Genomic DNA, 27,472 nt, shown 5'->3' with positions numbered 1-27,472 from the left:
ATGTGTGGTCAGTAATGCTACTCAATCCCTCTACATGTGATCACCACCCTCTTGAAATATTTCCATCCTTGTTCGGTCCAAACAACTCTTATGTCTGATAGAGAAGAATTTAAGCATTTATGGATTCACAGACCTTCTACACCACTGGCACCAGTAGCACTCACGATGCTTAAAAAGTTTTTCAATTGAAGCTATATTGATATTTATGAAAAAAGCTTGTCTAGCTGATTGACTATTCGATGGCAATTTGATTCAGATGTCCAAAAGCTGATCGTCACTCTTGAGTCAGCTTTCCATTAGTTCATTTTATGAATTCCTTTTAACACCTTTGCATTGGTTTGACAATTACATTTGTCAGTGCTTTGATCATCAGTCTAACAATTATGAGAGAGAGAGGGAGAGAGAGAATATATGAGACAAACATTGAACAATGCTTTTAACTTTGGGTCAGGTTAATTTAGGCCATGCATTAATCATTTATTTTAAAAAAAATATATGAAAAATTGAAAAAACGGTCATATGGGTAAATTATTTTTTAAAAATTTTTTATAAAAAATTTGCTAAAATAATTTACAAATGTATGTGTAAAATCTTTTAACTTTTATAAACATGTTATTGTTTTTAGCAAAAAGAAACATGTTACGTGGTTGTTGTTGACTGATGACAATCATGACTTGAAAAGCCTAGAATGGACAGTATGACAATTCCATTAGCTGGAATCCACCACCTCACAAAAAATGAGCCTTGGTTTAATTTCCATGGCAGGAGAGCCGAGCTGGTTTGTCCGTCTGTGTTACTGATCACCATGGTCGAACTTGTATAGCACATTTTTACCCCATAATTTTAGGTTTAATTTCAGAATCAAACAATTACTGCATCCTGAAAAGTTGGTGCGATTTTGTTGTCCAATGAAATCTTTGTGCAAGCGACCCAAGATTGTCCTTCACTTGCATGTCTGCCACATGTACACCCCACTGGGGTGACACCAATGGGACCACAAAGTACGCATGGGGACCGATAGTGCTTTTGGACTCGTCCTCTCTGAAACTATTTGAAAATAAACAGTTTTAGTTTGTGAAACAAAAAAATTAATTTGCATGTATAATTCAGTTCCTCAGAATCTTCTACTAATCCAAGAACAAAACAAGAAAAGAATCATCTACTAATCAGTACTTCTAAGTCTTCTAACATGTAAAGTAAAAGGAAGAAACAGGAATGTGCCTAAATATATGTATATTAGCTGAGAAGATCTACCCAAGTTTACAGTAATACAAGAACAGAAAGAGATTCAGTGAATAAAGGTGGACATTTTGTAAATTAGCTGAGAAAATCATAATTAGCTGAGAAGATCTACCCAAGTATATTAGCTGAGAAAATCATAATTTTTCACCAAAAAAAAAAAAAAGGTGGACATTTTGTAAATATGGAAACTCTGATATACGTATTCATTTTACTATTACAAAGAAAAGTAGAAAACTTGATATTAAGCCTAAGTGAATAAATTGGTTCTTAGCATGAGCAGCTCAGATATGTGGCTCATTTTGCTACTTATCAAACTGACATCTACATGGCCCTTGATAGGAAAAATCACTGAATTTCACTTTCAGTACAAAGCATCTTATGGTACCAGTTGAGTGAGTCTTATATCATTGGGAGAATAAGTGTACATTTCAAGTAATAATTAGTACTGCCAGGCGAATGTACGAACTCCTTCATTTTCAGCATTGGTATAGATTAGAATCTCAACAAACACAATGAAGTATATCATGGGGAGGCAATATATATATATATATATATAGACACACACGCACATATATATAATGGCCCACGACAATTATAATCTAGTATTAAAAAAAAAAAAAAGTTCCCTAGCCCTAATATCTACATATGTTTAGGTGGGGAGGCAAAATGAGAAAAGATAGTGATTTACCGCATACAGAGGCAATTAGCTTGCTCTTCCATAAGTACTTGCTTTTCGAGTAACTTATCTCTAGGATTGCATTCAGTCATTTTCCTTGATTTTTAAACAATCCTGATTCATTTTCTCACCCCTACAATTGGAGGTGTTTGATGAAATTTAATCCTAGACTACAAATTTTTTTTGATTGGTCTACACACGATTACATAGTGAATCTTGAACCCTCGAACCTTATCCTCCAACCTATTATTATGAGAGAAGAAAGTGCCAATTGAGTTATAGTTCATTGACCTCTAAGACTACAAAATTTAAACAAGTTAGAACAATAATTTATTCTAAAACTTTCTTCAAGCTTCTAGATTTAAGAATAATATCTTAAATTGTTGTATACCCACAAAATAACAACAAGAAAAGTGGGCTCTATGAAATGTAAGGAGTGATAGCAACAAGATGGTAGATGAAGGCCCATTAAATTTAAGACATTGATTTGGAAGTAATTGATTGCAGAGTTGGAAAAAGTAACAATCTTCTAGCTTTCTAAGTTGTGGCTCAAAAACAAAGAAGGAATATAGAAGTTATAGTTGCCTATTCGTTCAAATTAACAATGAATCATGATTTGTACAAGTAATAGAGAGAGAGAGAGAGAGAGAGAGAGAGAGAGAGAGAGAGAGAGAGAGAGAGATTTTCTTTTTGTTTTTAAAACTTTGGTTACCAATTTCTTTTATACACAACTAAACGTATGGTTGCCATACAAACTAGATACAATTTTTAAACATTAGGAAGTTAAATATAAATACCCTATTTGCCAAAAAAAATAAAAAGAATTAATGAATATAAATAAATTATATGTTACACTCCCTAATAGAGGTTTTTTCTGATCCTTTAAAATCATGAATATTTAATCCTACCAAGGAGTCAAGTTCAACAGAATGTTTATTTTTATTATTTGATTTTTAAACTCGTGGCTAATGAGTAGGGGTGGCAATTCGTGTTCGCGTGTCAGATTCGTGTCATGTCAACTCATGAGTATTCGACTATATAGGTCAACACTAACTCGACATGTTTATTAAACAGGTCAAGATTCCTGAACCCTAACACGACCCATTTATTAAACGGATCAGTCGTGTCGACCTGTTTATCAAATTTTATAAAAATGAAAAAAAAAATTATGAAAAAAACAAACAAATAAATATTTTTAATATAAAATTTAGAACTAATGAGTAACTACATTACAACTAATCATTCAAAACTAAAGTACATCCCAATGTCACAAATAATCAATCACAATATGTCAAAGAAAAAAACCATAACAACTAATAAGATTATATACCTAGAGTTTGAAAAGTATATTGATAAAATGTCATTTAATTAAACGGGTTAGATGGGTCAAATGGGTTTTATGTGTTCAACACTAACTCAACCCGTTTATTAAACGGGTCAGCAATATCAACCCGAATATAACACGAACTCGTTAAGTCTCAACCCATAACCTGCTAATTTCATGTTGTATCGTGTCGGTTTCGCAAATCGTGTCCAATTTTGCCACCCCTAACTAATAAGATTAGAATGAGATGGTTTTTGTCCAAAAAAAAAATCTTCTTGAGATGATTTTTTTTTTTTTTTTATATGCAATTTATCAGGAAAGAAATGTGCTATTTGGGGACCGCCTGTTAATGACAGGTTTATCAGAGTAGTAACTTTATCCTACAAATATCCTAACATTTATAAAAGAAATGTTGAAGAAATTGTTGTTAGTTTGGCTTTCTGGTACATCTGATTAGTAATTTTGCATTTGTAATGCGTTTCATATTCTTCTCCTAAAACCATAATGTGTTCATAGATCTTTGAGTAGATAGTGGTTTGAGGTTCTCTTCGATTAAAACACTAGCTAGTTTCTCACAAAATAAACTCAACTCTCATGAGTTTATAAGAAGTGAATAATACTTGCAATGCTAGAATAGCATGCAGTAAGTCTCCGGAAAACATTGAATATTCTTATAGTTAGATTAGCTACTGAGTGTTAACATGACATAACATATAGTCTAAACATCGACTGAATAATAAGAAGAAATACTAATAATCCTCTACATGACAACAAGTAACTAGTCAAAAAATACATCAAAAAGTAACTTGTCAGCATTGTGAAATCCAAAACCCTAAAAGTTTTGCATGCTAGAGAGACATAGTGCTGCCATCCATTACTGTGCCCTGCTAAGAATTTTTCATGGTCTAATCCTGGTGTGAGTCATTAAACACATACCAAAAACCAACCACTATAATTTTTTTGTTTTATTTTTGAACAAAGGTAGAAGCAGAAGAAACCATAGCAAGTTAACCACCACTCGATTCTGTTTCTAAATTTCTTTTAAGCTAAAAATATCATTATAAACTGTTTGATCATTGGGCCTAATACTTCACTGCCTTGCTTAGAGTCAATAAAGTTAGCATGGAAATGTACCCTACTGAAGCCCCATATAACAAGTTACTCAGGGCTTGGACAGTGATAGAGGCACACAGATCTCCACACTCTAGAAATTACAATGAAGAAACAGAAAATAAAGATACTTTTTTGAGAAACATTTTTTTGGTATCATTATTGTAAAGGTGGTAAATAGGTGGACTGAATCAGAAAGTGTAAGCGACAGGAAAGAGAGAGAGAGGTTGTACATGACAAAGGGTCCAAGTTGCAGGATGCCTGGTCCACCAACAAGAGTGATGAGAGGAGAAAGCCAACAATGGCAGTGACAAACAATAACTTCCCGTGGCCGTGATTTTTCATTGCATATCCAAAAACTAGTTCCAGTCATCAATCATCTACTTAATTCCACAGACAAAACCACTTAGAAGAATGTCCATATATAATAAAATAATCAATATGTAGTCTAAATCATGTAGTGAAGACAAAAGCCAGTGGGAAGGAAAAACCAAAACTTGAGATCATCAAAAATCCCATGAAAGAAGCAAGCGTGGAAGGTTCTTTTTTACCAACCTTAAGTTCTTCTCAGCTTCTGCACAAAAATAATTTTCCAATCCATTCTTAGCAAACTCATGAGATTGGTACAGTTCCCTCCACGGCTCCACTTAACTTTTCTTTGCCTTTCTGTACATGAGCCATAAATGTTCATTTTAATGAAATATAGAAATTCAAGGATCTGTGGAACCAGTCCATGTTTGGGTCTAAAACCAACAAAAAAACCACACAAAATCAAAAAAAAAAAAAACAAAATAGATAGCGAAAATTCACCTTTTGAAAATATTCTGAAGGTTCATGCAGAATCATCAAGTCAGATTCTCTTTCTCTTTCCATTTAGAGGCAAAGTCCCATCTTCAACAGGAAACACTCCCTGAAAAGATACCATTTTCATCCTAGCTAGGAAATTTTGCTCAGAAGAATAATCACAGATCTGCAAAAGGTCAGCAAAACAAAAGGTCCTTGAACAGCAAGGTTCTATTCTTTCTTCTATATATGCAGTGTGCAAAAGAGAATAAACATTTAAAAATACAGTAAATCCATTGATTGATTGCTTTAATTTAAAAGGGGGGAAAAAACTCCCAGAAACTAGAAAGAAAGCCCACCTGACAGCAACAGAAAACAACAGAAAGTACTTAATAGAAACACACTTAGCCAAAAAAAAAAAGTAGTTAAAAGAAAGAAAGGATCACCTGGTGGGTTCAACTGTTCAGGTGCAGAAGTGGCAGTGTTGAGTATTGCGAGAGAATCCTCTTTTGTAGAGTCGTTTATTGCCGATGCAGCATCATCAAGATTCTCACTTTCAAAGAATTTTGGCAGAGAGATTTTAATTAAAAAATTTTAATTGCATCACCCACCGTGCATTTGCATGTGAATCTTGATGATGCTACACCCGCAAACAACGACTGTCAATCTATGATCATCCTTGTACAAAGCCTACTAATTAATCAATAACAGTATATATGTACCTATGTATGTTTCTATACATATAAAAGGAAAGCAAAGAAGAAAGTACTACAACCAAACATTTCCATAGGACGACCTTCGTCAACAAAAGAAAAAACACACACAAAAAAAGGACTCGGAAAAATTTATGACTCTCAAGTCTCATCAGATCATTTCATGTATAACTTTGGCCCAAAGGTCACGGGCATTATCTGACGTGGCCAGTTACCAGTGGTTGGAACATAAAGTGATTTTAAGATTTTTGATTACATTAAAGGGGCACCCGAGAAGAATCTACCGAGTCCAACACGAGTACACGACCATAGGAACAAAACTTATTTTCGAATAATAAGGACTTGTTGGAACAAAACAAAACCCTATTCTTAATTTTTTTTTTTTTTTTGAACCCATCAAAGCTTTTCTTTTTCTTTTTCTTGCAGTACTATTTGCAAGTCATGGAAAAATCAAACTGAGCCATCTATGTAGCTAATAGACACAATACTTTCAAAATTCATAGTTTTTGATATGTGGGCCAAATTTCTCCGATTAGATTCCGGCATCAGAAAACAGCGTAAAAGAGAATCCAAGTCGGATTTTGTCACAGAAAAGAAGACTCGATCGAGCATCAACAAAACAAAAAAAAAATACAAAATTAACAGAGAAAAAAAAAACACCCAGATGAAGTAACCAAAAGGAAAACACTGAGTACAGCAATATAGAGAAAACAAATAAGCAATAAACAACAAAACTGAGCAGGAAACTGAGAGCTAAAACAAAGGGGCTGTGCACACGTTTGAGATCTATCTCTTGGGGACAAGAAAAGAGAGTCAAGAGCTTAGAAAGAGAACTCACAAGGTTGTAAGCAGTGAAGGCAGGAACCATTGGAGAGAGAGATATATAAACATGGCAGAAGCGAGGTTTTGATTGGCTGTCTTAAGTATTTGCCATCTTTATAATATGATTGGTTGATGCTTAGCTGTGCAGTACTGCCCCAATATGTGCGCAGTTACACGTCACCATCTTCTCAAAAACCCTAGTTTTTTTACCTTGGGCACTGGTTGGTTGGTGGGGCTAATCAGCCAAATGCATCTCTCAATTTGCTTAACTTGCTTTCAAAACAGACATGGGTCAATTCACATTCAAGATTTTATTTTGATATCTCGCATTATATTTAAGTTTTTTTAAAAAAAATTTATTTCTTTTAAATTAATATTTTTACCTGAAACGGATTCTATTTATTTGGAAAAAAAAAAAAATTTTTGGTGTGATGGAGAGAGCTTTGTCCTCATGTTCCTATGCTTATCATGTTTTTTGCATTTTATTTTGTTGCTCCACTTCATCATCCACCTCATCCCTTGGACAAATCAATGATTCTCCAAACCTATTAGAGTAGAATCATTTTCCTAAGTGCGCATATTGATAATATGAACTATGTATGATTGTAGTGATTAAGACGGTGAAGTGGAGTAAAATAAGACGGCGATTAAGACATTTTATTTTTTGTTGACTTCATAATATTATGTCACATAAACTTTTTCAGCTTTATGATTTTACACATCATTATTTTAATAAATATATATATTTATTATATTATATTTTATTCTATATTTAAACCCTTTTTAGAATCTTGACATATCATATATATTTTCTTTAAATGTTATAATTCATAGTTTCATATATAATCACAATCAAAATAAAGGCCTAATGTGAGAATATATAATTCCATGTACAAATACATTTATAATAAATGTTTATCAATACTATCATAATTATCAAATTTCATATTTAGAAAAAATAAAATAAAAGTAAGAAAAAAAATTATATTATGTTAAACTTTCCTATGCAATACCACCTCACATCCTTGATGTGGTGGTCACTCTACAAGTATAAGAACACATTTGGTACACTGTAATGATTATTACATGGGAATAGAAATAAGTATTACAAGGAATACATTAAGTAGGAATGTAATAAGTATTACTATTCATTAGTTTGGTGACCATTTAGGAATAGAATCCTGAATATACATCCATAATTTAGTAGAATATAAAAATAATGTGTAATTAAATCATTTTTAAGTCAAATTTCCTAAAATACACTTATTTTATGGTGTTCAAAATAGAGCTAATAATTAACAACAAGGAAAATTTATTTTCTTTCTTTTTAAAGATGTGGCAACTAATGACTTTTTAGGAATTTTTTTTTTAATTATTACATAAGATAAATGAATAGATATTCAGTACTTTTGATAAGGAGTAGTTATTCCTTATTTTGAAAAATAGCTATTCATAAGGAATAACTATTCATTGTAATAAAAACATAACCAAACAACCGAATAATTATATCATAGAAATATCTATTACATTACAATGTTTATTACAGTCTACCAAACGTGCCATAAATACTTGTGGGGTGTGGGGGGCAAGGGCTGGGATTCAAGTCTCTAGGAGGAAATTTCACACACATATACACTTAGATTAAGTTATAATAGAAATTTTATCTTGTATAAAATAAAAATAAAATAAAAACTTTCCTATGCATTAATTGCATAGGTTACCAACTATTAATCTACATAAAACAAAAAAGATTTGACTTTTAATTGATCTCATAATACTGCGTCATACAACTTTTTGAAGTTCACAATTTTACACATCATTATTCTAATCAATGTTTTTTTTATTGATTTTAAATTTTATTCTATATTTATACATTCCATTAGAATGTTACTACATCATATTTTTCTTTAAATGGTTGAATAGGTAGTTTCATTTATTAAAAAAAAAATATATATATATATATATATATATATAATAAATGCCTATTGATAATTACAATAATTACCAAATTTCATATTTAGACAAAAAATTAAAAAGAAAAAAAAAATCATAGTTTGTTGAAATTTTCCATGCATTGAACGGGTTAGTAATTTGTTGTTCTATATTCCAAAAGCAAAGCCTCGTCATCTCACATAATAGGAAGTTCCACTAATTAAAGACTTAATAGGACCTACTATTTATGTGAAAGAATGAAGCATTGTTCCGAGAGTATTGAATAAGGATTGTGTAATAACTTTAAGAACCAATCTCCAAAGTTATGTCTAGTAGCTAGAAAATTCACAATAAAAATCCAAATGTTGGTCTTATAATATTGTGCCATACAAGTATTTGAAGTTCACAATTTTACACATCATTATTCCAATTAATATTTTTCAATTGATTGTCTTGGGTTGAAGAAGGTCGTGAATTTGAAGAAAGTGTTTGACAAAGTGCGGAAATACAGTCTTCATCTTATTTCACAAAAGCATAAAAAATTGGGAGGAGTTTTTGGGTCTTCGTCAAGTAAGCTACTCAAGTTTAATTAGTTGGTAGTTTACTTGATTGGAAGGATTGTCACTTTTCTCTCTTAGCTTAGCTTGATTGATCATGAGCAATGAGCTGCTTGAATATGAAACCCTAAGCAATCAACCTTAACAAGTATGATTGATCATCACATCATATTTTTCTTTAAATGGTAGAATAGGTAATTTCATATATAAACACAAATATAATAAATACCTAATAATAATTACAACAAGTACCAAAATCTCATATTTAGACAAAAATTTAAAAAGAGAAACATATTTTTTTAAAGGAGAAATAATAATTTCTTTTGAATTTTTTCATGTATTGCACAAGTTACTGACCAGTTATTTCATATTTCAAAAGCAATACTCTCTCATCTCACATAATAGTGAGTTAATTCCACTTATTAAATTCTTGATAGCAGCTACTATTCAAGTAAGAGAATGAAGCATTGTTTCTAGAGCATTGAATAAGGGTTGTCCAATAAAATTTAAGAACCAATCTCCATAGTTGCGTCTGGTAGCTATGAAATCCACAATAGAAATCAAAATCATGGATGAACATCACTTCAATTAATGTAATTAAGATTAGGTAAGTATGGTATATATATGTGTACCGTATAATGGCTCAATAGGTAAATGTCCCAAAAGTCTTCAATTTGATGATATGAAAAGGGTCAAACTAAAATTCATAACCAACTAAGATAAGAAAAATTAATCTATATATATAAAGCCGAAACCTCTGAAACTCTCATAATTTTCCACGTCATCACTATGTTTTTTTTCTTTTTATTTTAGATTTTATTTTAAACAAAAAACTTGGGTCTTCTTTGTTAAGCAAAAGCGCTTTTGCATAGACCAACAGTCCCAAAGCAAAGCAAAGACTCAGAGACACATTGAGAGAGAGAATCTGAAGCATTGAAAATAACCCATAAAGCATCAATTAGCAAAAAAGTGGCAGATGATGCGGCGGTGGAGGTCTCTGTACCCAAACACACCACCATTCCCTTTGGCGACAACTCGGTCTGGGCTGACGTGTCACCTCTTCTTGAATCCGCATGCTAAGGTTCTTTCCTTCTTGCCCTAACTCACTTTCTCTCTCTCGCTTTCCATCTCTAATTGTTTCCTGAGAAAGTTGTGATTATATATGCTTTGTTATTTGTTATTTTTCTTTAAAGAGTATAACTCAAGAGGATTTTTCAGTGTGCGTAATTAGAAAGATGAGGTTTTTGATTGGTTGCTGAGAAAATGGAGGATTAATTGAGGGAATGATGACGGAAATTGGAATTTATTTTTGGTCCAATTGGGAACTAATTGAATGAGCAAAGTTTGAGTCATCAAAAAGACTTAACATACCTTCCACACTCATCAAGGCCCATGACCTTCCATAAGCAAATATTATGTAGATAAGTTCTTTTCCAGTATCTAATGTGTGAAAAGGTTATTAATTTGATGCTTCATTTGTTACTGGAATTGTATTGGAAAAGAAATAAATGTGAACAATATTAAGGCTTTTACTATTGTTCTTATTTTAAATTTTATGTTTGGTATTTGATGCAACCTTTTTTTTTAAATTCAAATACTTGTCTTAGGAATGCTAATCTTAGCAATTAAAGAAAGTTCACATTTTTTGCACACACATAAAAATTATAATCTTCTCTGTTGCCTATGACATTCACATCAAATGGTATTTCCTCACCCATCTATCATCCGCTTCTCTCATTTTTATCTCCAGTCTCTTTTCTATCAAGATCGTTTTATTAGCTTTCAACCCTGCAATTCAATATGCAAGGTATTTGTGAGGATAGTTTCTCTGTTTCATGGACTGAGAAACTATGGTGGCAATTTTTCTCTCATCTATGTCTCCTCTACTCCTCTCTCAAACCTTAAAACACACAAAGGCTGAAACTAATCATGTATTACAAGACTTTAATCTCTTTTCTCTCCCTTTCTTTGTAGATCAAGTATAGATCGTTTCATTAGCTTTCAACCTAGCAAATCAATATGCAAATAAGGTATTTGATGAGGATGATTTCTTTGTTTCATGGATTGAGAAACTATGGCAGCAATTTGAGAGGTAATTTTTGTTTTTGTTTTTTTGAATGTGGCTTTGGTAGTCTTCTCTTTAATTTATGCTCTATGGAAATTTGTATTTGGTTTTGGTTTGTTAGTTTCTTTGCTTACTGTTGATCCAAAGAAGCTTCTTGATATGGTAAGGGACAAAAACTTTGAGTCTTTGAGAGATTTTGGAGGGGTTAAAGAACTTGCTTTAATTCTTGAAACTGATGTAAAAAAGGGTATCAATAGCTGTGAGGCTGATCTTATTCATAGACAAACTGTTTTAGTGCCAACAAATACAAAAAACCACTACCAAAAAGGTTTTTAAGATTTATGTTTGATGCATTTAAAGATACAGCTATTTCAATATTATTGGCATGTGTTGTACTCTCCCTTGGCTTTGGTATCAAGTAACATGGCTGGGAAGATGGGTGGTATGATGGTGCTGTCTTTTTGGCGGTTACTGTGTCAGCAGTAAGTGATGTTGTTGTGCTTAAAGATTGGTGATCAAGTTCCCTCTGATGGATTATTCTTTGAAGGTGGATGAGCCTAGCATGACTGGAGAAAATAAAGATAAATATCTCTTTGGAGGTATTGATCAACAATTAACACAAGGAAAGGTAGGAAACCCAAAAACACTACTCCATAGTAAATTATTTCTTAACATGCGTGGAGAAGATCTTTTTGGAGAAGATTATTGCTTTATGCAGATCAGAATTTTAAGCCATGTTTGTTTAATGTCACAACTAATAAATTATAGCACGGTTTCTTGACTATATCTATCCCCGTTTGGATTGTTCCTCGTATTTTATTATTTTTTAATTTGCTTCTTCCTTTACAGCGACCCAGCTTTCTCGCACACAAACCTCCCTGCACCAACGCAATCATTAAACCTACCTTAGTATTTGCAAGAGCGTTTGGAGGTTGTTTGTTTCAATCATGATTCTAGGTAGTATTTGTACATCCCACTCCGGAAATTTAATATTATTTTAGACCAATTATTATGTGTTTCATAGTTTACAACTTACAAGGGAAGAGATAAAAAATATGTCCATAGATTTACAAGCCATGTATAGTAAGTTTATAATTTATTATTAATGTCATTGAAAGTGTCAAAATTTATAATTTTAGTCCAAATTTTGTAGTTAGTTATTGTGATTTTTATGTTATTTCGGTCATTATTTTAATTTTTGAAAGGATCTAAGAATATATTATGCTCTCAATAATTGTTTTTTACCCCTATTGTTTTAGGAACTCTATATTCTTGAGACTCTTTGAAACTTGAAGTTTCTGAGCAAGGTATGCTTTCAGTTTTTGACATTAATTTTTGGAGTGCATGTCAAATTTCTGTTTCATCCCATCCCACTAAAATTTATAATAGATGTAAAATGAGTTATTGTAGTTAGAACATCTTGATTAAATCATGTATGCATGCACTGATTTCATTTGGATTTTCTTCATTGATAATGTTTGCAACCACTTTATCAAATAAAAGTTATTCTTAGGGAAAAAAGTCAACAAAAACTTATTTCTCTCAGTAGGTTAATTATTTTTTTTTTTAATAAGAATTTTGTTAATTACTTTGTTCTTCTGATTTATTTTTTCTTTTTTCTTTATATTTATTTTTTGTTTGCAAATTGGTCTCTACTATTGTTGTTGTAGTTGGCTGGATACACCTAAATTTATTGAACATGACCCAGTTACTTCAAGTGATTGCCTAATTTTTCTTTCTATAATGTTGAAGGGATTTAAGTTCTAGACATTTAAGGGTTTTGATGGCATGAGTTGTTTTCAATTTAAATTCCACACCAAAAGCATTCCAATTTTGTTGGCAAAGTTCTGCCCCCTTGCCTTTTTTACTAAAATCTTTTTGTTGAAAAAAATATACTCAATTCTATGTAACCGACCACCTTATAGAATCTAAACAATGTTGTATGTGGTTTCTCTTACCTAGGTTTGTGTTGTGGATTCTTATTATTGCCCACAATCTATTCGTTGATCATTGCTTGTGATTTTGGAGTTTGGAAGAAAAGGAGAGGGCACCCCTTTTGTATTCCAGTGCTATTTTCAACTTGGTAAATAGAAGGGATTGACTTGGTTTTTTGGGCATTAACTGCAAGGCCGTGAAAGTTTTTAAATGGAAAGATTTATATACACAAATGTTCTTTGTTAACTTAAATTTGTTAAGAGTTTCATCCTCTTTTTACAATTCTGGATTAAAAAGATTAAGAAAAAAAAAATCATAATATGCTTTGAGCCATATTTTGAATAGAATGTGAAACATATTCATTTTGAAACAAGTATTTATTTGAGCAAAGTAAATATATATAAATTTCATTAAATTATCCCGTGCATCGCATAGGTGAGCGACTAGTTAAGATTTATAAGCCAAATCATAACCAACTAAGATAACAAAATTCATCAAATACCCTAAATTCTCTTATACCAAAAAAAAAATGTTGCTCAATCACCTAATTCTAAACCTAAAAATAAGAATAAATAAATATTTGAGAATAAAAATAAAATGATGAATTGATGAATATAAAAATGAGAGAAAAATGTAACTTTGAGAAAATGAAAAAAACCAAACATTTTGACATGAAATTAGCAATTCCAATTCCACTCTATTTTAACTCTCAGCAATATGTTTTACTCAAAACTGGAGAAAGATATATATATATATATATATATGGTTTTTAGAATATAATGTGAGTCTCATATCTTAGCTTTCTCAACAAGCAAACATACATACATAATTAGCCTCCATTTTCTTTATTTCTAAATTATATTCCTATAACTAAAACTAATAAATTAACTAAAAAAATAAAAGATAAAGGAAAGAAAACTTACATTTTTCAATCTGAAAGTTTAAGAGGGTGTTTGGTGAGTGTTTCCAAACAACAATTTTCAGTTTTTAAACAACATTTCACGTATTTTCACATACTTTTTCACCCACACGTATTTCTACAAAAAAATTTAAATGACAATTTTCAATTTTTAAACATATGTACCAAACAGGCTCTAAGTATTTTGTAGTCAAAAAACAAATGTATTCATAAAATCGACCCTAAACCCCACCCACCCACCCCCCAAACACACACAAAGGTTGAGAATAGGTACATTCGGGCAAGAGCCTCCATGCTAATTGATATCGCATGTAGCATTGAGGATCTCGAGAATACAAATAGTCTATACACACGAGTTGACAATTTTCAATACTACTTGAATTTAAAAATTTATTAACTAAATTTTTTTTTCTTTTTTTAAGAAAAAGGGCCATTAGTGCGAGTCAATTGCTTACTTCCATTGCTTGGATCTCTTTTTGGGCCTACATAATTTTTAAGAGAGAAGAATGACGTATAACACTATAACTTATGAAAATTAAACTTAAAATTTGAACTCTATATATTATTAAAATGAAAATTTAACTTCAAATTTGAACTATATATAAAAAATAAAAATAAAAAAATAAATTAAAAAAAAAAGGGTATTGGGGAGGTCAGGGGGCCATGCCCTTAACTATCAGTCTATCCCTAAATAGCTCCATCCCCATATGGATCTTTTAATTAGAGGAATAAAAATATAGATTAAAACTGGAACTCACAATAAGAATGACATGACATGTCTCTATCTTATCTGCATGAGTTCAGAATATTGCTAAACTGACTAATTTTAGAGGTTTATATGTGCCCATGGTGAGCACGTGAGAACACCGTCTGAATAATTTTTAATATTTTTGAATTTGTTGTCGTTTTCTTGTTTTCAGATATAAATATATATATAATGATGCATTTTGTCTTTATTTTAAGTACAAATAACACTTTTTTTTAATAATAATAATATTAATAAGTAAAGTGCTCCCACACGGGTTAAAAAAAAAATCGGTGGCTTCTGCTTAAGGTTTTTCTCTTTTAATGAGCCCTCGTGCTTGGTATCTTCAACTGGTCCTGCTGGTACAGCTTGCCTCCTCGGCTTTTACTTCTGATCACTTGGCTTATTAGTAACATTTTGCTTGTTTTTGTTTCCTCCTACTTTTGTTTTTTTTAACTGCCCCAAACACGTCAGTCACCTTGTTTCAAGGAGCAAATTTTAGTGGGTTCCAGTTAATTCAACTGGTAAAGTCTCTGATAGTTGAATAAAAGTTCTAGAGTTTATTTTCTGCTTGTACCAAAAACTAATTAGAGTTTTAGTTTGATAATAAAAAATATTAACAGAAGCGGATACCATAAGTAAAAACTTTCTCGAAAAAAAAAAAAAAAAGCAAATTTTACTGTGAGCTCATCCTAGTCACAAATGGTGCGCTATAAAATACAAGAATTGCACTGCATTCAATTGAATAAGAGATGTAACGTTGAATCTATGTTTACAGTAAAAATTAATTAATGTTTTAACTTTAATGATAAAGAGCAATTATCATATATATATATATATATATATAGCGCGACACTATAAATTTAATACTGCCGCCCCAAAAAAAAAAAAATACAAGAATTGTATCTAAGCAGACACGTGTGATGTGAGTTCAATTTAATTAATATTATTAGTATTTCTTGCTTGCTTACGAGTATTTGCTTGGGTCAAATGGCATCTTTTCTTCGGATAAGATTTGTGAAAATGAAAGCCAAATAACTATTTTCAATCATCTCGTAGCAGTAGCACCCACTCATCAGGTCTCAGATTTATATATATATATATATATATATATGTGTGTGTGTGTGTGTGGATTCCGCTGGATGATCTACGGAAAACATTGTTTTAAAAATTTCTAAAGCACAAGGATTCTCATTATAAAAATCATACTTAAAACATAGAGTTATGTAGAGGAGGAAGAATAAGAACCATAAGAAGTGGCGAAGTGGCTGTCTTTGTCATCACATTTTGTCTATATCAAAACGCATTACCACAGAGTTGACAATTTGTTCTGCAACTACCTCATTATATATTTTGCTTATTGACCCACGAAGAGGATCCGGGATCCGAGTTTGTAGATTCAACCTAGACAGCCACTATGCCCATGGCTGCTCCAGTGCCATCGCCGGAGACATCTAAGCTCGGTGGCAAGTCTGTGTGGAGAAAGAGAAACATTGGTTTGAGATTGTGATTCAGAGTCTGTTTGAATACCGCTTATTACTGAAAACTAAAAAAACTGTAACAAAATAATTTTTAAATGTGTGAATAGTACTGTGGGACCCAAATTTATATTGAAATTTGTGTTTGAATGACTTTTGTAGGTCCGTGAACAGTGCTGTGGGACTCACATTTTTTCAACAAAACACAGAAACGCAAACGTTCAGTGCAATCCAAACACTCACTCAATGTAGTACACTTTGTTTGTTTCGCTAAAAAACCTTCTTTAAAGATAGTTTTCCACATTTTCTAGTGTTTTGTAACATAAAAAAATAAAAATAAAAATTAGTCAATGGAAAACTATATTTGATCAACGGAAAACTCTTATAAAAATAAGACTTATTTTCTATAGATTGTTTTCCAAAAAAAAAAAAAAAGGAAAAACTATCTCTCTCTCATGCAGTGCATAATTCCTATAAATATTATCTTCTTCTAACTCAGAAAACAATATTTTATTTCGCTCATTAAGCCTTTTTCACAATAAACTCTCTCATTTCTTCTCTTCCCTTTTATTTTTCTCTCTTCTCACACCCTCAGTATCACCCCCTCTAGCATCTTCTCTTCCCACAAATTTCTCTCTTTGTTTGCCTCTCTTCTCTTTTTACTCCCTATTTCTTCTCCCCTCTATAACACCGTTTTTTAATAAGGGTTTTTTTTTTTCCTCCTCATAGATCCGTCAACAATTCTATAACAATTTTTGGTATTTATCAAACTATTTGGCCTATGTGGTATTTTGAACTATTTAAAATGGAACTTATGGGTATAATGGTTATTTTGAATTATGAGAAATATGGTTAATATATATATATATATATATTTATATTGCTGTTGATTTGTGCCACTATAGTACACTTCCAGTGTATTTGGTTGGTTTTTTTCTAATAAAATTTCTTACATTACTTATCAAAAATACTGTTCACATACATGAACAAGATGAGCATTTAAGATCATGAAAATTGGACAGCTAATTTTGATTATATTCGTTGTCAAAATTTTAGTTTGAAAACCAAACTCATTCTTGGTTTTTTTATTATTTATTTATATTGATTACATTAGGTGGGTTTACACAATACACATATTATTCATGTTTTAAATTATACAAGAAATGTTATAAAAATTGTGGATACCAAACACTAGTAAACGTTCTCAAGCCCATTTTCAAGGTTGTTATCAAACACTAGAAAATGAGATAGTTTTCTAGAAAATGCTCTCTAATACTAAAACAAACAGAGTGGTAATCTCTAATCTTTTATATTCAAAAAAAAAAAAAAAAAAGTTGAGGTGGCAAATCATTATTGGACAATGGCGGCTCCAAAATTTTTTTTGAGGGTGATCATTAAGAAACTTAAATTATATAAAATTTAATAAAAAGAAAACTTCATACATTGACAACCAAAAAAAAAACCATACATGTCAAATACATAAAATCTTACAATTTCTTTCTACAATTTTTTTTTTATTTTAAAATCATTACATGATAGTTTCATTATCAATGTTGCAAGTTACATCTCTTCAAAAGTTTAGTTAAGTAAAAATTTTCTTGGACCTTTTTTTTTTATTTGTAAGAATCTAATATATTGTTAAGGGGACCAAAGTTTAAGAACAAAATTTGACTACAAACTTTGTTGTAGTCACTCTCACTAAATGAATTAATATTGTTACATATTTTGAAAATCTAATCGATGAACCACATGTTCTCTATATTCTTAAAACATATTAAAATTTTATGTCAATCAGATGTTATGTGTCATTTGATCCATAAAATTATTTTTTATGTATAATTTTAGACTACAAAAATTTGAAATTTAAATATTTGATTGACAACATAGTTATTGATCTTTTAGCTTCTTGAAATGTTGCAAATATGAAGGATTTAAAAAGAAAATGTAATTAAATGGTAGATTAGTTAAAATTCATATAATATAAAAAATATTGAATAGAGTTGTAGCCTTAGTCTACAACCATGTTTGTTGCCAAATTTTATCCAAAATTTAATTATGTTGGGCCTAGAAAAAATTTAGGGTGATTACAAAGTTTTTTAAAAAATAAAAAACTTATAAATTTTTAAAATTTATACATAATAATTGTATTTTTTTTTCCAGGTCAGGGTAGTCCTGTGATCACCCTGAACTCTATGTAGAGCCGCCTCAGTTATGGGAGGATTTAATATTTTATTTTTACACCATATCCTTATTTAATTTATTGACTTTTTAATTTAATAATTGTAGTGAATTGTAGATCCCACTTCTTAGTTCTTATATTTTAAATAAGATGTTGCCACCATATAATCACATTTTAAATATGTTGCACCACAATGTATCTACTAACACTCTTTACGTGTATTTTTCTCTTTGTAACGCCACACTGAATGATAATTCCAAACAAAAACTTCTTCTCATGCACAATTTCATTGCTGAACTGAGAAGCTTTTGGCAATGCCACTGGAGTAGCCATGTGCAAGGCAATCTAGGTCGAAAATTTACAAACTTGGACCCCCTTCGTGGTTCGGGTCTTCTTCGGGTTTGGGTTTTTTTTGTGATGAAAAGCTTCTTCTTTGGCTAAAGCTTTAGCCTTTGATTCTTTCTCTTCTTTTTCTTCTAATTCTTGCCCAAAATGTAAGGACACTAAATTGGTCTTACTACCTCTAATTCATTTTCTTGGATATGCTCAATTTCTTGAACCAATATGGGCATATAATGTTCCATAATTAACCTTGCGCTTTGATGGCATCATCAAAGGCTTCTCTGCTTTGCGATAGTTCTGTTTATGAGAAGAAGGGTTTGGGATCATAATTCTGTATAGTAGTTCCTAATCTTTCAAATGCAAAAAACTGAGGTGACACATTATTACTGGAGGGTGTAAAAGTCCATTTTTATACACCAAATTCTTATTATTTCTTGGTCAGACGAATAATGGATTTGATTTTTTTAGAGATATTTTTTTAATTTGATTTGTATATAATGGAAAAATCTACAGTAATTGACATTTTCAACCATGATATTTATTTGTTACATTGGCCATATTTTTTGCAATTTCTCCCTTTTATCTATTTTCATTAAGTATGTGGTTATTAATTAAATACCATATAAGTTCAAAATGACATAATTTTAACATGCTAAAACTAAGTTGTTTTGAGCATTTCAACTAAAAAAAAAATTTATTTAACTTTCTTCTATTTTTATTGTGTTCATTTTTTCTTTTGCTCCCTTTTTCTTTCCTAATTACATATAAAAAAAATCACAAAATCAACTCCAAAGTATGAACAAAAAAAAAAAAAAAAAAAAAGAAGAAGAAGAAGAGAGAGAGAAGAAAGAAGAAAAAACAAATCCAAATCTGGATAGCATGCAACAGTGGCTATCAAGATAACAATGCCTCGTTTCAGAATCTTCAGATATATTTGAAAGTTTGGCCGTAAAACCAAGATGAGGTACCCATGTTGCCAACCAACTCTAGCACCCACAATTCCATTACCCAACACAAAATATGCCGTAAGGTATGATATTTTTGTATACTTTTATATTAATTTTATAATATTTATTCAATTTTCTATATTATCAAATTAAAAAAAAAAAAAAAATCTTTTCACCTATTTAGATGCATTCTTAGTTATATTTTTTCAGATTTATTTAACATCTTTTTTTAACATGACTAATTCTCTTAATAATTTTTTACATAGTTGATTTTAAATATGATTTTATCAATTTTAATTTTGAGAAAATACTTCTACAAGAGAAACTTTAATAGGAATTGTCAATAAATTTATATAATGATACATGCATTTGAACAAAAATCTAGTCTACTTATATAATTTACTATGTCAATTAAATTTTTTTTATTCATAAAAATTATTTTAGAAATTTAGTTTTTATAAATCTAAAGTTTCAATATCAAAATAAAATAAATTTAAGATGTAGAACAATAGAGTTTGATTTATCAAGTTTCTTATAGTTTCACTTAACAATATAATCTTCCAATAATCTCAACCTTCACAAGCAAAAACCATATATATTCACTTAAAATCAACTTTACAATATCGTTTTTCACATCAATCATATATAAAACCTGATGGAGACTGGTTATCAATGGCGATTTGCGTCTCTTAAATTATATTAAATATGACCAATGTTAAATTTAGGAGTAAGAGGGAAAAAGAGTGGGTTGATTGTGATTGGTTATCAATAAATGCTTTTAGAGAGAGAAAGTATATGGATTTTTTTTTTTTTTTTTTTTTTTGGAGAAATATAACAGTGGGGCCTTTATTTAATAGCCGAAAAATCAGAAACAAGGAGATCATAAATGTCAGCTAGAACAAACTTCATCCAAACCCAAAGTGGAAAAGAGGTCATTGTGAAGAAATCAAGAGCCTTCTTTGGTAGTTGAAAGCAAAGCAATTAAAGTAGAAAATGAGAGAGAGAGAACTCTTTGATTGAAATCTTTGTGAGAAATGATATGTCAACAACATTTTCACAACATTTTTACGACAAATCCTAAGTGGCAGGTTGTTACTAGTTGTTATTGTTGGGGCAAAAAAATAATCTTAGTATTAGTTTCAATTTTGAACCAATAACAACTAATAACCACCTATGATTTGTTGTAAAAATGTTGTGGATGTAGCATCTCTCAATCTTTGCTCAAAATGAGCTTTCTATACAAGTACAATACATATAATATAGCCTCTAATTAAGGAAAAATATCTAATTTACTTTAATAAATATCTAATAACAAATCCTAACAGATTTTCCCTCTAAACCGGAATCACTAACTAACTCTAGGAAGCTCTAACAGACTCAAGTCCAATTGATTGTTGACGTGGCACTGATTAATGAAACACTCTGTTTGGTCCAAGTAACAACACGTGCTATGTAGAGCTCCAACTCTAAGGGTCCGTTTGGTTGGAGAAGTGGAAAAGTTGGAGGATAAAAAAAAATTAATTTCATTCATTTCTGTTTGATTGGAAGTGGAAAAATTGAGGGATGGAAAAAGTGAATTTATATAAATTTACGCATATAACCTATGCCCAATTAAAACCCCAAAAGTGACAAACAACCAAAAAAAAATCAATCACCTAAATTTATATCATGTCCATAAAAAAAAAAACCACATCTAAACAACAACAACAACAACCAAAAAAAAAAAACAAAAAAAGAAAGCAAAAAAAGAATATTAGCCCAGTAAATCAAAAGAAAAGGGAAAAAAAAATGAGGCAGGCAACCGTAAGAAAAAAAGAAAAAAAAAGTGTGAAGAAAAGCAAAGTGGGTGAAGGTGCAATTGTATATGGGCATTTTTGTCCAAATGTAATGCCCAATTTCTCCCTTCAGTTTATGGAGAGAAAACTTTTTGGTGGGTCAGGAGAGAAAACACCTGGACCCCACTATTTATTTTCCTTCCTCCCCACCCAACCAAACATACTCTAAAAAAGTTTTTCTTCCCATTTTCTCTCCAAACTTTTCTATCTACCCTATTTCACCTCCAAACAAACACACCCTAAAACACAAGCGTTTGGATAAGTGTTAGCACATGTGAGAAAGTTGCTGCTATAACTACATCATTTGAGTCTTCGTTTTCATCTGAATTTCTTCTTCTTCAACACATTGCTCTCTTAGCTAAAGCATCTGTCACAGCATTGCATTGCCTACAAATATGAGAAAAAGAGAAGTTTTGAAGAGAGCATGAGAAAGACAAAGTGTCTTTTAATAAGTGACCAAAAGAAGAATTAACCTTGTGTCCATGACAAAGAGCATTGATAAAAATCTCTGAACCACCTTCAATATGGTATTGATGAACATTGGTTATGAGAGTTTCTTTTATCTAGCAAAACCAACCAAATTTGAAACTTGATTTTACAATCCAAAGTAACAAGAAATCAAAAGCATAATTCAGTTTATTCATTTTCTCCTTCGTTGTTAGGTATACATGTGTTAAGGAAGTCCCACATATAATTATAATTACAAAAATGATTAATTAATGTAACATAGTTCGGCTCAAATTCATTGGCTTATGCTTTTGGGTTAAGTAGTGTTTCTATATATATATATATATATATATATATATATTATTAACCTCTCAATTGGAGTCCTTTCAATGTATTATCTTCCCAACAAGTGGTATTAGAGCCTACAATAGAGATCAAAGACTTATCTTCATTCTCCAACTCTGCAACAAGTGCCAAATTTGTTCATCTGCATGCTCTTCTAGTGGATTTAAGTTGCTTTTCAAGGTCCCTTCGACGAACATTGCTGGATCTTGGGATATAATGCTTAGTCTAGCTAGATGGCAAATCATGCGATCCAATCAAGGAAATGTTGATACATTTATTAGAGGGAGGGAGAGAAAAAATGAGTAATTTTATTTTTAATTTCATTACTTATATATTTTTTTAATCTAATAAACTCTGAAACATCAAACTATGTCATTCTGAAATAATTGACAGAATTCCCATAATAGAATCGGATTGAAGGACTACCTTGAAAACATATCAAAATTAGAGCATTGAAATGAAAGAAATCAACAATACAAGACTAGTTTAAAAATTGACCAAAGGTAAAAAAAAAGGATTTCATTCAAAATTTAACATTTATATATATATATATATATACACATATATATTAAAAAAGTATCGATGCATGGATTTTGACTTTTATATGGCAAAGTAAATAAAAATAAATAAATAATAAATAAATAAAAATAAAATAAAAAAAGAAAAAGAAAAAGGAGGTGAGCGGGTGGTGTCACATGGGAACCACGGTGTGTTGTTGGTCAAAGAGCATGAAAATCGTACGGAAGAGGGACCGCGGGGCCACATTGCCACGTGATGGGCGATGGGAAGGGCAGAGTATTTTCGATTTTCTTTTCTTTTCATTTTGGTTGTGGTTTGTGGATATCGACCCAAACTCTTTTTCAGACCTTTTTCAGTTTTCTGTTTCTGTTTCTTCCCGCTGTCTTTGCGTGCTAGAGCTTTTATTAGGAAACCAAATCAAAACCCCTTTCTTTTCTTTTTCAAGCAAATAGGCTAAGCACTCTTATCTATATATATATATATATATAAAACCGAAACCTCTGCTGGCACCACAATTTTCCACGTCAGCACAATATTTAAAAAATAAAAAATAAAAATAAAAACATTATAACACCTCAAAACCCTAGCAACCTTACCCTCAAAACCCTAGCAACCTTATCCCTCTCTCAAGTTAAGAAATATAAAACCACAGTTTCTGCAAACTCTCTCTCTCCAAACGTAAATATCAAATTCAACCCCTTTAATTTCTCTTTATATTTTTGAGGCTTCTATAGAGTTATAGTGAGTTATGCTGATTTTGTTTTTTTTGTTTTTTTTTTTTTTTTTTTTTTTTTTTTTTTTTTGTATAGATGGTCATAATACTCCGGTATTCCAAGAAAAGTTTGTATTTTCGTTAATTGAAGGCCTTAGAGAGATAAGTGTTGTAGTTTGGAATAGCAATACAAAAGACGATTTCATTGGCAGCGGAAAGTAATTACTTTGTCTTATATTTTTGTTTTTGAATTGATTTTGTGTGCTTTTTAGACCCTTTTGGATCAATTTTGTTAATTGGGTGTTTTTTTTTTTTTTTTTTTTATAGGGTCCAATTGGGGAAGGTTCTTTCAAAGGGTTACGACGATCGCACTTGGTATCTGTACACTAATGGTGGGAGGTAAGTGCTATAAATTACTAACCCTTTTAAGTGTATAATCTGTTTCTAAAATTATCTATAATATTTTGTCCTCCGAAAATTTTATCTCTTTAATTTTATTATATTGTGTTTCTTAAGCTATAGACAGATTTTCTTTGTTTCTTATTTTCAATAATAAATCATTTTATTGCAATACCGGTAATTGTTTGAGAAATCCAATATGTTCATATCTCTATAGAATAGAGAATAGTAGAAGCCAATTTTATTACAACTACTTAAATTGAATTGACTTAATTCCGTACAATTACAAAGTATAGCATGAAAGATAATGGAATTAATTGTTGTAATTTTTATTTTCTTTCCATGTTTTTATTGTTGATGAGAAATTAAGGCTTAGTTGCACAATATGTGTAAATTCTTCAGAAGGCTACTTTAAATAGTAAGTCAATGTGTCTCTTACATTTGGGTATTAGTTAGAATTATTTTCAAATGATTGTACCAATAAAAGTGAATGTGTATAAATTTTGTTTAATTATCCTGTGCATCGCACGGGTTAGCGACTAGTTATAATTTAAAAAGTATGCATTTTAGTTATTAATTTCAAAATTTACCCGCATCAATTTATACAAAATTGTATAAAAATACATAGTTACTATAGTAATTGTGTAAGTTTATATTGACACTGTTCATTTTATATTTAGTTTTTTATTCTTTCTTTATACATTCAAGTATGAAAAGAGAGAGTAAATGATAGTTGTTATAAATGAAAAAAGATAAACAATTAAAAAAATTAAAATCTTTTAAATATTTTAATGAAATATAGTGTAAAATAGATAAACTAATATAGGTGTTTTAAAAAGTAAATATGTAAAATAGAAAAAAAAAAAAAAGATTTTTATGTTAATAAAGACAATTTTTTTTATATAAGCTGATGCAAATGCTAAGCTTAATCCTCTAATCTGAAATTTACTTTGTTAAGCAACATGATAGGGTGGTGGCCGGTGGGGTTGATATACCGACTTCATTGACAATTAAAATCCATTTAGTTCAAATGTGCAACTCATAAAATATTCCAATCAACAAGCATCAAATGATAGGCCTCCCCCAGGCCACAAACAATGCATGACAGGAATACTCTATAATTGATGGTTTTTTTTACAACAGTCTCTTATTCCTTTGTTTTTATTATAAACAACAGGGCCACCATCGTATGATTAAGATGAACCAACACTATAGATTTTTGGAATATTATGGTAATCATAAGAACTCAGATGGTACATCAACTTTGCATTTCATTATTCTTCTCTATTGAGTTCTTGACTCTAGAGAACACCCTCATAAAATCAAAAGAAAATAAAAGAAAACCCTTTAACTTCTCAAATAGATTAGTATACTCTCCAAAAAATTACTTAATTTAGTGTCAAACGATTTTTTTTTTTTTATACAAGATATAATTTTACTATAGTCTAATCTAAATGTATATATATGTGAAGCTTCCTCCTTAAAACTTGAACCACGACTTTTGTTCCCCCACCTCACAAAAACTTGTAACTATCACGTCAAGGTTGCAAAAAAGAAATTAGCAACGAATTCTGACTCAAGTACTCAACTACTTTATGATCATCTTGTAAGTCCTTAAAACTTGAACCACGACTTTTGTTCCCTCACCTTACAAAAACTTGTAACTATCACGTCAAGGTTGCAAAAAAGAAATTAGCAACGAATTCTGACTCAAGTACTCAATTACTTTATGATCATCTTGTAAGAATTTTTTATTTTGAAAGGTAACAAAATATCTTGTATGACCATGTTGAAGGATGGGATTTATTAGGTTCGTGCATCTGTAACTAATAAATCTAGAATCAGGCAAAAATGGTCAAATATATCTTTTGATTTGTAAAACTCACACGTTAAACACCCAAAGTTACAAGTGAAGATATATATCTGTACTAGTAACATGTACATTTTCCTTTTTCAAACTTTCTGATTTAAAGGACTCTTTCAAAAGCCATTATTACTCAAAGAAAGCCATACCACAAATCTCAGATGCATCATCCATATATATGCATACGAATATGGTGGGTAAGATAGTACCTTTAAAAGTATTGTTCACAACTTACACACGTGTCTACCAAATGGTGACCATACGTGGCTTAAGTTATTCCATTGAGTGTGGCTGGCTCAGTCGTTTTACTAGTAACTCTTGCAATCCAAGACAAACTTTTAAGTAGGTCACGTCACTGTTACCCTTGAGAGGAGCTCAACATGAATTTATTGTCACCTGGGAAAAAATTTGATTTTTTTATAGATATGTACATATATTAAACTAACCAACTGATTGATATTATTATGAATTTCCACTTCTTTTAACCAACAGTTTATCAATTTTAGCAATATTCTTCTCAAAAAAGTTTAGTTTGGTCAAGGTGTTCATAATTATTTTTCTAGATAAAAAAAAAGTGTGCTCAAAACATATAAAATTTATTTTACATGTTTTCTTGCTACGACTTTTTATTTTCTCACGATCGGGATGTTATGTCAAAAACGCTCATGTTTTGCAATTTTCATTAACAAAATGTTTTCGTCGCCCTCTTTTTAAATTTCATTTTTCAACATGAAAATGAATTTCTTTGTTTCTTTTGTTGTTTCGCTAAGAACCATAGGACAATTAGGCAACAAACGTGGCTAACAAAATCAGAGTCTTTTTTTGTGGTTCCCTTTTTCCTTTCTATCTTCTAAGTCCTTCTCCTCTTAATTAGTTCAACCATCTCATTCATTGTGTTTGTAAAAGCTTGCCATAACGGGTAGTGACTAGTGAGAGCTCCATTTTGGCTACTACTAAAGTGAGGTTTGATCCTCCCTGAGACACCTATCCTTGATTTTCTTCTCCTTTGCATCTGCCTTACACTTCTCCTGATCACGTTTTGTGTGAACTGTTATTATTTTGCCTAAAGGCCAATAGCGAGGGCCTTGTGTGAGAACTATCATCCGAGTGAATCGAGATTTTTAATTATTATACATACATCGTTAATGAATCTTATGGTGGAGATTCAATAATGGATATGTCTCTTATTAAAAAAATCGCATAATAAATTTTATTAATAAATGAAACAAATTACAAAACTTAAAAAAAATAAATAAATAAATAAATAAGCCTTGTGTCCTATGTACAAGTAAATGAAAAGAATAAGAAAATTACACTGATAAAACATAATATACATTATCAACACTAAGTTTAGAGGCCAAATTATAAAGTGTGAAGATATTAAGTAACACTCACGCATTCACCGTTCATCACACAAAAAAAATAAAAAATAAAAATAAAATCGATAAAACAAAGAAACAAAATAATTGAATTCCAAAATGATATATAAAATAAATCAAATGCATGAATTTATACTAATCACAATTTTTTGCACATATAGAATATGCGTAATTCTAAAAGTGCATGAACATCATCATATTGT

The 27,472-nt window shown here is 30.6% G+C and overlaps 1 long non-coding RNA gene across 7 annotated transcripts; it reads right to left on the bottom strand.

Moving 5' to 3' along the window:
* Nucleotides 1-581: 581 nt before the first annotated feature.
* Nucleotides 582-6,788, bottom strand: LOC115982872. 7 transcript variants are annotated; one of them, XR_004089762.1, is made up of 5 exons: nucleotides 6,687-6,788; nucleotides 5,163-5,825; nucleotides 4,908-5,018; nucleotides 4,586-4,732; nucleotides 582-1,047 (listed from the first exon to the last, which is right to left on the bottom strand). It is a non-coding gene; the product is annotated as an uncharacterized LOC115982872 (long non-coding RNA). The 7 variants fall into 7 exon arrangements; XR_004089769.1 differs by having other exon boundaries at nucleotides 5,163-5,775; nucleotides 6,687-6,781; XR_004089772.1 differs by having other exon boundaries at nucleotides 5,163-5,322; nucleotides 5,582-6,778.
* Nucleotides 6,789-27,472: the final 20,684 nt, after the last annotated feature.

Source organism: Quercus lobata, chromosome 1, assembly GCF_001633185.2.
Source record: "Quercus lobata isolate SW786 chromosome 1, ValleyOak3.0 Primary Assembly, whole genome shotgun sequence".
NCBI lineage: Eukaryota > Viridiplantae > Streptophyta > Magnoliopsida > Fagales > Fagaceae > Quercus > Quercus lobata.
This window is presented reverse-complemented; position numbering and strand designations above follow the sequence as displayed.